Genomic DNA, 7,965 nt, shown 5'->3' with positions numbered 1-7,965 from the left:
GGGGTGACTAGATCCACCCTCCAGAATGAAAACAGTCCCCTTAAAAAGACAGAGAGCTCTCTTGTCTTTCTACCACACAAGTACATGCCATTTGCAAACCAGAAAACATGTCTTCACCAGACACTAAATCTGATGGTAAGTTGGCCTTGGAATTCTCAGCCTCTAAAACTGAAAGACAGTTTTAAACCACTAAGATATTTTATTTGGATTATAGACATCTGAACATTCTAATACTACTCCTCAGGTCTTGGTTCAAGTTAGGGCTTGGGAGGGTCTCCCTAGGGAACATTTAATGTCATGTGGAGACATTTTTAGTTGTTGGGAACACAGACTAGTATCCATGGAGCAGAGGCCAGGGATACTGATAAAGTTCTAGCATATACAAATAGTCTCTCACTACAAAGAATCATATGAAAACAAAATGTCATCACATTGGTTAAGAAACAGTGATTTGGTGGCTGGAGAGATGACTCAGAGGTTAAGAGCACTGGCTGCTCTTCCAGAGGTCCTGACTTCAATTCCCAGCACCCACATGGTAGCTCAAAACCATCTATAATGAGATCTGGTGTCCTGTTCTGACCTGCAGGGACACAGGCAGGCAGAACACTTTATACATAATAAATAAATACATCGAGACAGGGTTTCTCTGTGTAGCTTTGTGCCTTTCCTGGAACTTGCTTTGGAGACCAGGCTGGCCTTGAACTCACAGAGATCCACCTGGCTCTGCCTCCCAAGTGCTGGGATTAAAGGCGTGCGCCACCACCGCCCGGCTAATAAATACATCTTTAAAATAAAAAGAAACACTGATTTAAATCAACCTCTTCTTGGAACCTCTTTCCAATAACATTGATCTCTTTGCTCCCAGACCTCTAGCCTCCAAGACAATCTACCACAAAGTTACGCATTTTCTGAGGTCTCACCAAGCTATGAGGCTCCGCACACCTTTTTGCTTCCTTCCTTCTATTCCTGGAAGAGTTGCTGTCGGTTAAGCCAGTTATTAATGTAAAGAGGGAAACACTGTTCTACATGTTTCTGTACAGCATTCTAGTAGGCACAGAGCAAACAAACACCAAGTGAGGCAACTTCAACAGAGTTGTGTCTCCTTTTTCAGCATGCCAGCATGTATACACCCTTCAAGCCTCCCCTCGCCCATGGCTCCTTCCCTTCTACACGCCATCATAGTTCCTAAAACACAGTTATTTCTACTATAAAACTTAAGACAGCTATTTGCTTCCATCTGCCATTCCCTCATGCTGGGACCTCCTTAAACTGGAACACGCATTAGATGTACAACGCCTCACGAAAACGAAGTCATCGAGAAGGATTCGTTGAGTTACCAAACAACTACTGCCATTCCCAGGTCCCCACCAGTATGCCCATGCCCATGCCCACCAAAGTGACCCCCCGCTTCATTCACATCAAGGCTACTACTTACCTCCACCTGCAGAAGCGAAATGGCACCTGTGGCCTGGGGTACGTCTGAACTACCTCTTGGCGCCTCTGCTTATAAAGCCAGTTCAGACCAGATTTTTTTTTTAATCACACAGTGGTGGTGGTCTCCACACGCCGTCAGGGATGAAGGATGAGAGGCTGCCAGTGGGGATAACCTGCCTCCGTCCGCTGCTGCGGGTGAAGAGGGCCGGGCCCACAGCCATAGCCCAAGTCCCCCGAGCGCAGAGGGAAGGCGACAACGCCCGCCAACCCTCCTCCCCCATCACGGCTCCTCGCCGGTCTTACCTGGCTGCCCCACCTAGCTCAGCTGGAGCTACCCGGACAGACGTCGCTCGCCCAGACCCCAAGTCCTCTCTCTCCTCAGCCCGCTTCTCCAGCGCCTGAAACGCCCCGCGCGCGCCCGCTGCGTCATCAGTCGGCGCCCGCGGGTGATCACATGATGCCTGGCCCCCGGCCCCGCCCCTCGGTCACGTGACGGGCTGGGGCAGCCAGGGCGGAATCTAGGGTCCAGCTAGCTGGAGCTCTACAGCCCAAGACGCTAGGGGATCCCTGGGGCCCGAGAGAGGGACCCGGGTGCCCAGTCCGCGCGGCCGGCGTCGGACGGCTGACAGGTGAGTCGGAGGCGCGCTCGCGGTTTCCAGGCCCTTTCCCTCCCTGTGGACCGCGGCGGGCGCTGTCCCCGGAGCCGCCAGGGCGGGGAAACCTAAGTCCTGCAGGCTTGGGGCTGCATCCCTGCTCTTCGCCAGCGCCTTAATGGGAATGGCTCTTGCACGCTTCTTTGAAGCATTAGGGGTGATGCTCAGCTGCTTGGCCCGTTAGCTGAGTGTGCAAGTTGCTCCAAGAGCGGTGCCCTGGTCATGTGGTTGATCTTTCATTGACTCGCGAGAAAACCGAGTAGTTGGTCTCGAGAAGTAGAAGTGAAGGCTTCTCCGCAAGCGAGAGGGTTGAATGAAAGTTCTGTCACGCACTTTGAATTTGCGCAAGTCGCTTCTCACGCACCCTAATGCCCCTCACTCACCTAAGACATAGTGCTAGAGTCCTTTGTATGGGGGAAGGGTTCACTGGGTCCTGATTCTACTGTGATAGGAAAATAAACAGTTGCTCTCCTGACTTCTATATAGATGAGGAGTAGTGAAGGAGTTTTATTGCCTCCGTCCACAACCAGGGATACTCTCCTTGGATGTTCTTAAGGATTTATGAATCAGGCTGGAGTGATCCATCCAGCTCATTCCAGAACTTTTCTGGGAACGCATCCATTATGAATATGAGGTTGCTTTCTCCTTTATGGAACTGAGATTTTGTGAAAAGATTAAAAATAGATCCATCTTTTGTCCTCTGGATCGGGCCAACGATGCCATTTTTAAAAGCAAGTTCCTTTAACAAGGGACTCCTCCAGTACAGAAAAATCAAGGGCCCATGCCAAGATCCTAAAGATAAAGCTGCCATACTTTGAAACTCATAAAATAATATTAGTAAGGGAGTTAAGATCTGTGGCTCCGTTCCATGTCATTAACAATACAGTTCAGCCTAGAGTGAGAGTGCTGGTGTCCACGAGTTTCCTTCGTCCTTTATGTGAAGGCGGTCTCCAAAAGAGTGATTGCATGTAATTTCTGCAGTGTTTGTGTGACCTCATTCAAGAAAGGCTCAACTGAGATACAACATCTCATAAAGCTCACTGCTTATGTCTTAAATGGTTACATGATTAAGCATGTATAATGATCGTCATCTGATTCTGTTACTCTGGGCCAGTTTTCTCCAGACTACTCTGAGCTGTTTAGAGAACATGCTAGCCAAATAATTTACATGGAAAATATAACCAGCCCTGGATATATCTAGTATGTCTTAATTCATCTAGATGTGATAATGTAACTGAGTGATTTATTCTTTCATTTGATGCTGTCTTGACATTAGTCTTCATAATTATAACACATTAAAAAAAAGAACTCAGTGTTCTTTATTATAAGTTGGGACAGATTACAAGCAATGATATTTCACTAAAGAAGAATTAATTCTAATAGGTATTTTCTCTTACATTAAATTCCATAAAAAACACTTGTTTTAATGTGGGTGTAGATAAGGCAATCAACTTAGTTAATAAAGGCCCATGATGTTTGTTGAACCATTGATAAATATGCTTGATTATTTTCTTATGTCCTTTTAGAGTTATCAGTATATTTTGGTTATTTGTTTGTTTGTTTTTGTTTAGATGTGGTCCCACTATGAACATCTAGCTAGCCTGGAACTCACTATGTAGACCAGGCTGGCCTCAAACTCGTAGGAATCTGCCTGCCTCTGCCTTTGGAGTGCTGGTATTAAAGCAGTGTTCCACCATACCTAGCCTTAAAGTATGATAGCCCTAAGGGCCAAGAGATTGGCTCACAAGGTCTTGATTAAACATCATCATCTGGCACACGCCTAATTTAATCCTAGCATTCGGGAGGCAGAGCCAGGTGGATCTCTGTGAGTTTGAGGCCAGCCTGGGCTACCAAGTGAGTTCCAGGAAAAGGCGCAAAGCTACACAGAGAAACCTTGTCTCAAAAAACAAAAAGCAACAACAACAAAAAAATCATCATTTCAAGCAGGATCTTCCCTAGATGTGCAGACACAGGTGCTGGGTCTGTCTCTCTGTCCCTTGGGAGAGATGAGGAAGAGGGCAGGTACATGCTTTGCTTCAAGCTGTGTCCTCCAGGGCCAACTGTCTCTACTGTTGTAGTTTATACATTAGGCAGCATTTACACCTGCTAATCGTAGCTTGGCTCTTGCTTTGTGAGGGTGGAATTTTATCCTGTTTAACTTTGAGTGAGTTTGGTCTTCACAGGACCTCAGTAGCTCATCGTTTTGCCCATTGTGGATTATTTTCTCCCTTTTCCTCTCTCGTTTCCCATGCTAGACCCTGTCAGTGCAGGAAAATGGGACTGTCTGGAGCTCAGCCTGTTATTCAGCAGTGTGTGTGGTTTAAGAAGCAGGCATGAGCCGGGCGTTGGTGGCGCACGCCTTTAATCCCAGCACTCGGGAGGCAGAGCCAGGCGGATCTCTGTGAGTTCGAGGCCAGCCTGGGCTACCGAGTGAGTTCTAGGAAAGGTGCAAAGCTACACAGAGAAACCCTGTCTTAAAAAACCAAAAAAAAAAAAAAAAAAAAAAAAAAAAAAAAAGCAGGCATGACTGAGAATACTAAAAGGACATGTTAAGAGTGTGTACCATAATGTGTTTTAGAGGGTTCCCTGATAAAAGAGCTCCAGGCAGCTGTGACTTCTCAGAATCCTTTGCTTGAAGACCTGATCCAGTCCACCTCTGTGTCTACCCTTTGTTCACTGTGCTGCAGACTCCCTAGCTACCCTGCTGTTCCTTAAGTGCTGTCTTAGTTACTTTTCTATTGCTGTGAAGAGAAACCATGACGGAGGCATCTTACAGAAGAATGAGTTCACTGGGGCTTTACTCTTCAGAGGGTGAGTCCATAACCATGTGGCCGGGAGCATGACGGCAGGCAGGCATGGCTCTGAAGCAATAGCTGAAAGCTTACGTCTTGATCCACAGGCACAAGGAAGAGGAAGAGAGAGCTAACTGGAAATAGTGTGGGCTTTTTAAACCTCAATGTTTAAACCGCCCACCCTAGTGGCACACCTCCTCCAAAAAGGCCACATCTTGCAATCCTTCCCAAACAGTTCCACCACCTGGGGACCAAGCATTTGAATCTATGAGCTTACAGGGGCCATTCTTCTTCAAACCACAAGTACACCTGGCCCATGTATGCCCCGGGAACTCCGTACTTACTTATAAGCTGTGTATAGAATGCCTTTCTCCAGGATCTGATCATTATCTATTGATGCGGAACTAACTTCTCCACAGCCTAGTAGCTTAAGACACACACTCACATGTATATACATGTATACATACACACTCACGGATATGCATACACACACACACACACACACACACACACACACACACAGTCTCAAGTGTCTATTGTCAAGAATTGGAGATATGGCTTACCTAAGTGCTTGTGGCTCAGGGGCCCTTAGATGGTTACAGTCAAGGTGTGAGCAGGACCTATCAACTTATCTGAAGGCATAACTGCATATGAGGAGTCTTCGCTTTCAAGCTCACGCGTGGAGCTGATGGCAGGGCTCAGTGCTTTGTCTCAAGGGCCTTTACACAGGACTCTCACACACACAGTGACCTCTTGCTTCCCCAGAACTAGCAAGCTAGAGAGAGACCCCAAACCAGAACTCAATCTTGTTGTAATCTTACCTCAGAGATGATAGCTGTGACTGCTGTCATATCTCTTCTGGGAGAGATTGCAAAACTCATCCCAAACTCAAGGAAAGGAATCTAGGGCGTGGGTAACGGAGGCAGAGGTCATTGGAAAGCATCTAGAATACATATATTCTATATAATTCAGTGGGCATTCTATCATTCCATCTTTGAATCAGGATTTCTCTACACTACTTATCTAGCCTGTATGTATTAGTTAGTTTATATCTCCTAATCTCGGTGGTATATAGACATCATGATAACTGGAACTCAGGGTTATTCTCTACTGTATCTTCATCCTAAAACAGTGCTTGGCATATAGCAAACACTGGGCAAGTGTTTACTGAATGAATGCACCCAATTAACCGTGGGTAAGGCATAAAAGCAATTCACTGAGCAAGCATTATAGAAGTAGGCAGTTCCATAAATGAATCAGCAGATCAGTGATATCAACAAGAATTTCGGTTCTTTCTATCCTTTCACACCACAACCTCTTAGGGTCTTGCCATTGCCCCTACCCCAACCCTGCCCAAACTAGTTAGCTCATAGTCTTAAGGAAGCTGTTACAGCTCCCGGAATCAAATATTTCTTGAACCAAAAGGTTTTAATTGTTATATTCTAAAATAAGTCTTCCTTATAGCTTCTGGGTGACTTCCTCAGACTCTAAAGTCCTAGAACATCTACCTGCTAAGCGTCACCCAACATCAGAACACTGTCCCAGCAGTGCTCAGTGAAGGGCCCTGACTGACAGGTGAATGAATGGGTGTTCCTACTATTTATCTTGACCACACTCTCAAGCACTTCATGTCTTATACAGCTTCTTCTGTCCAGGACTTTCTGCACAGCTTACTGCAGGCTGCCCATAGGGACAGAGACCATTTCTTACAGTCTTCATACTGATTCAGTTTCCATGCAGAGATTAACTTTGTTAACGTCCTGTATATATACTGCAGTTTTCCTCAAGACCAGTCCTCCTCCACTCTTTAATGTTTCCAGCTTCACATTGGATTCATCTTGAGGACTTCTTATGAAAAAGATGCTTAGGACTGCCTCCACCCTATGTAGCAGAAGCTCGAAGGTTCTAGGTAACCAGGTTACTCAGCCAGGCTCAGCTTATGAGTCACTTCACTGGACAGTGGGTTGCTTAAACATCTTCATCTCTAACATGGCAAAGAGGTGCTCAGAACAGAGTGGTTGAGTAAGAAGATAGGTCTTTGCCTTCAAGAACGTTCAGAAGAGTTAACCACAACTGCAATAGTTAGTATGCTGGGTGAGAAATCATTGTAACACAAATTGCTAAATGGTCTCTTAATAAAAAACCCGGAGCCAGATATTGGGGTAAATGCTGAAAGATCAGAGAGTCAAAGGAACAAGCCATTGCCATGTCTTACCTCTAGGACTCCTCAGCCTGAAAAGCCTTTAGTTCCTGTCTCCTCACACATTATATACCTTTCTCTGCCCACCATATCACTTCCCTCTTAGTGCTGGGATTAAAAGGCGTGTGTGCTTTCCAAGCAAAGGCATGAGATCTCAAGTGCTGGGATTAAAGGTGTGTGCCACCACTGCCTGGCTCTGTTTCTCTCCTAGACTGAATCAATCTCATGTGGTCCAGGGTGGCTTTGAACTCACAGAGATCCAGACAGATCTCTGCCTCCTGAGTACTAGGATTAAAGGTGTGTGCCACCACTGCCTGGCCTCTATGTTTACTCTAGTGGCTTGTTTTGTCCTCTGATTTTCAGGCAAAGTTTATTAGGGTATCACCACAAATCATCCTTAGTGTACTGGAATAAAAGATAAATGAGTAGTTAGTTCTGCTTACAGCACTGGATACTTGCATGCTAAATTATGTATTTTTAGACCAATTTGTTTTAGTATTGATAAACCATCTTCCCAAGTTTATTGAAACTTGTCTCTAAGCTTTTATTTTATAATTTATTTGTGCATATGTGTGCGCACATATGCATATTGGGGGTGGCACTGCCCACGGAAGCCAGAAGAGGGCATTGGATCCCCTGGAGCTGGAGTTACAGTGGTTGTGAGCCTCCATGTAGGTGCTAAGAACTCTGTGAGAATAGCAAGCACTGTGGAGTTCTTCTCCAGCCCCTGAAATTTAAAAGGAATCTTGGAGATGTTTATACATATAGGCCCATTGGATAAATGCCTCCAAATGATATACAGGGATGTGTCTCTGACTTGTAGCGTTTGCAGTTACTTGTGGAAATATCCAATAGTAGGGTGTGTTTGTGCAGTTAGGTTACACAT

At 45.7% G+C, this 7,965-nt stretch overlaps 1 protein-coding gene across 2 annotated transcripts in view; it reads left to right on the top strand.

Annotated features, from left to right (window-relative positions):
- The first annotated feature begins 1,902 nt into the window (after positions 1-1,902).
- Positions 1,903-7,965, top strand: part of Washc5 (WASH complex subunit 5) — a 53,633-nt gene continuing 47,570 nt past the window's right edge. For both annotated transcript variants that reach the window (XM_028871848.2, XM_028871849.2), the window contains exon 1: positions 1,903-2,063. The gene's annotated coding sequence lies outside the window, so the exon portion shown is untranslated. The remainder of the gene's footprint in view (positions 2,064-7,965) is intronic.

This window comes from Peromyscus leucopus, chromosome 20 (assembly GCF_004664715.2).
Source record: "Peromyscus leucopus breed LL Stock chromosome 20, UCI_PerLeu_2.1, whole genome shotgun sequence".
NCBI lineage: Eukaryota > Metazoa > Chordata > Mammalia > Rodentia > Cricetidae > Peromyscus > Peromyscus leucopus.
The sequence above is the reverse complement of the archived record's forward strand: the minus strand, read 5'-3'. Positions and strand labels throughout refer to the sequence as shown.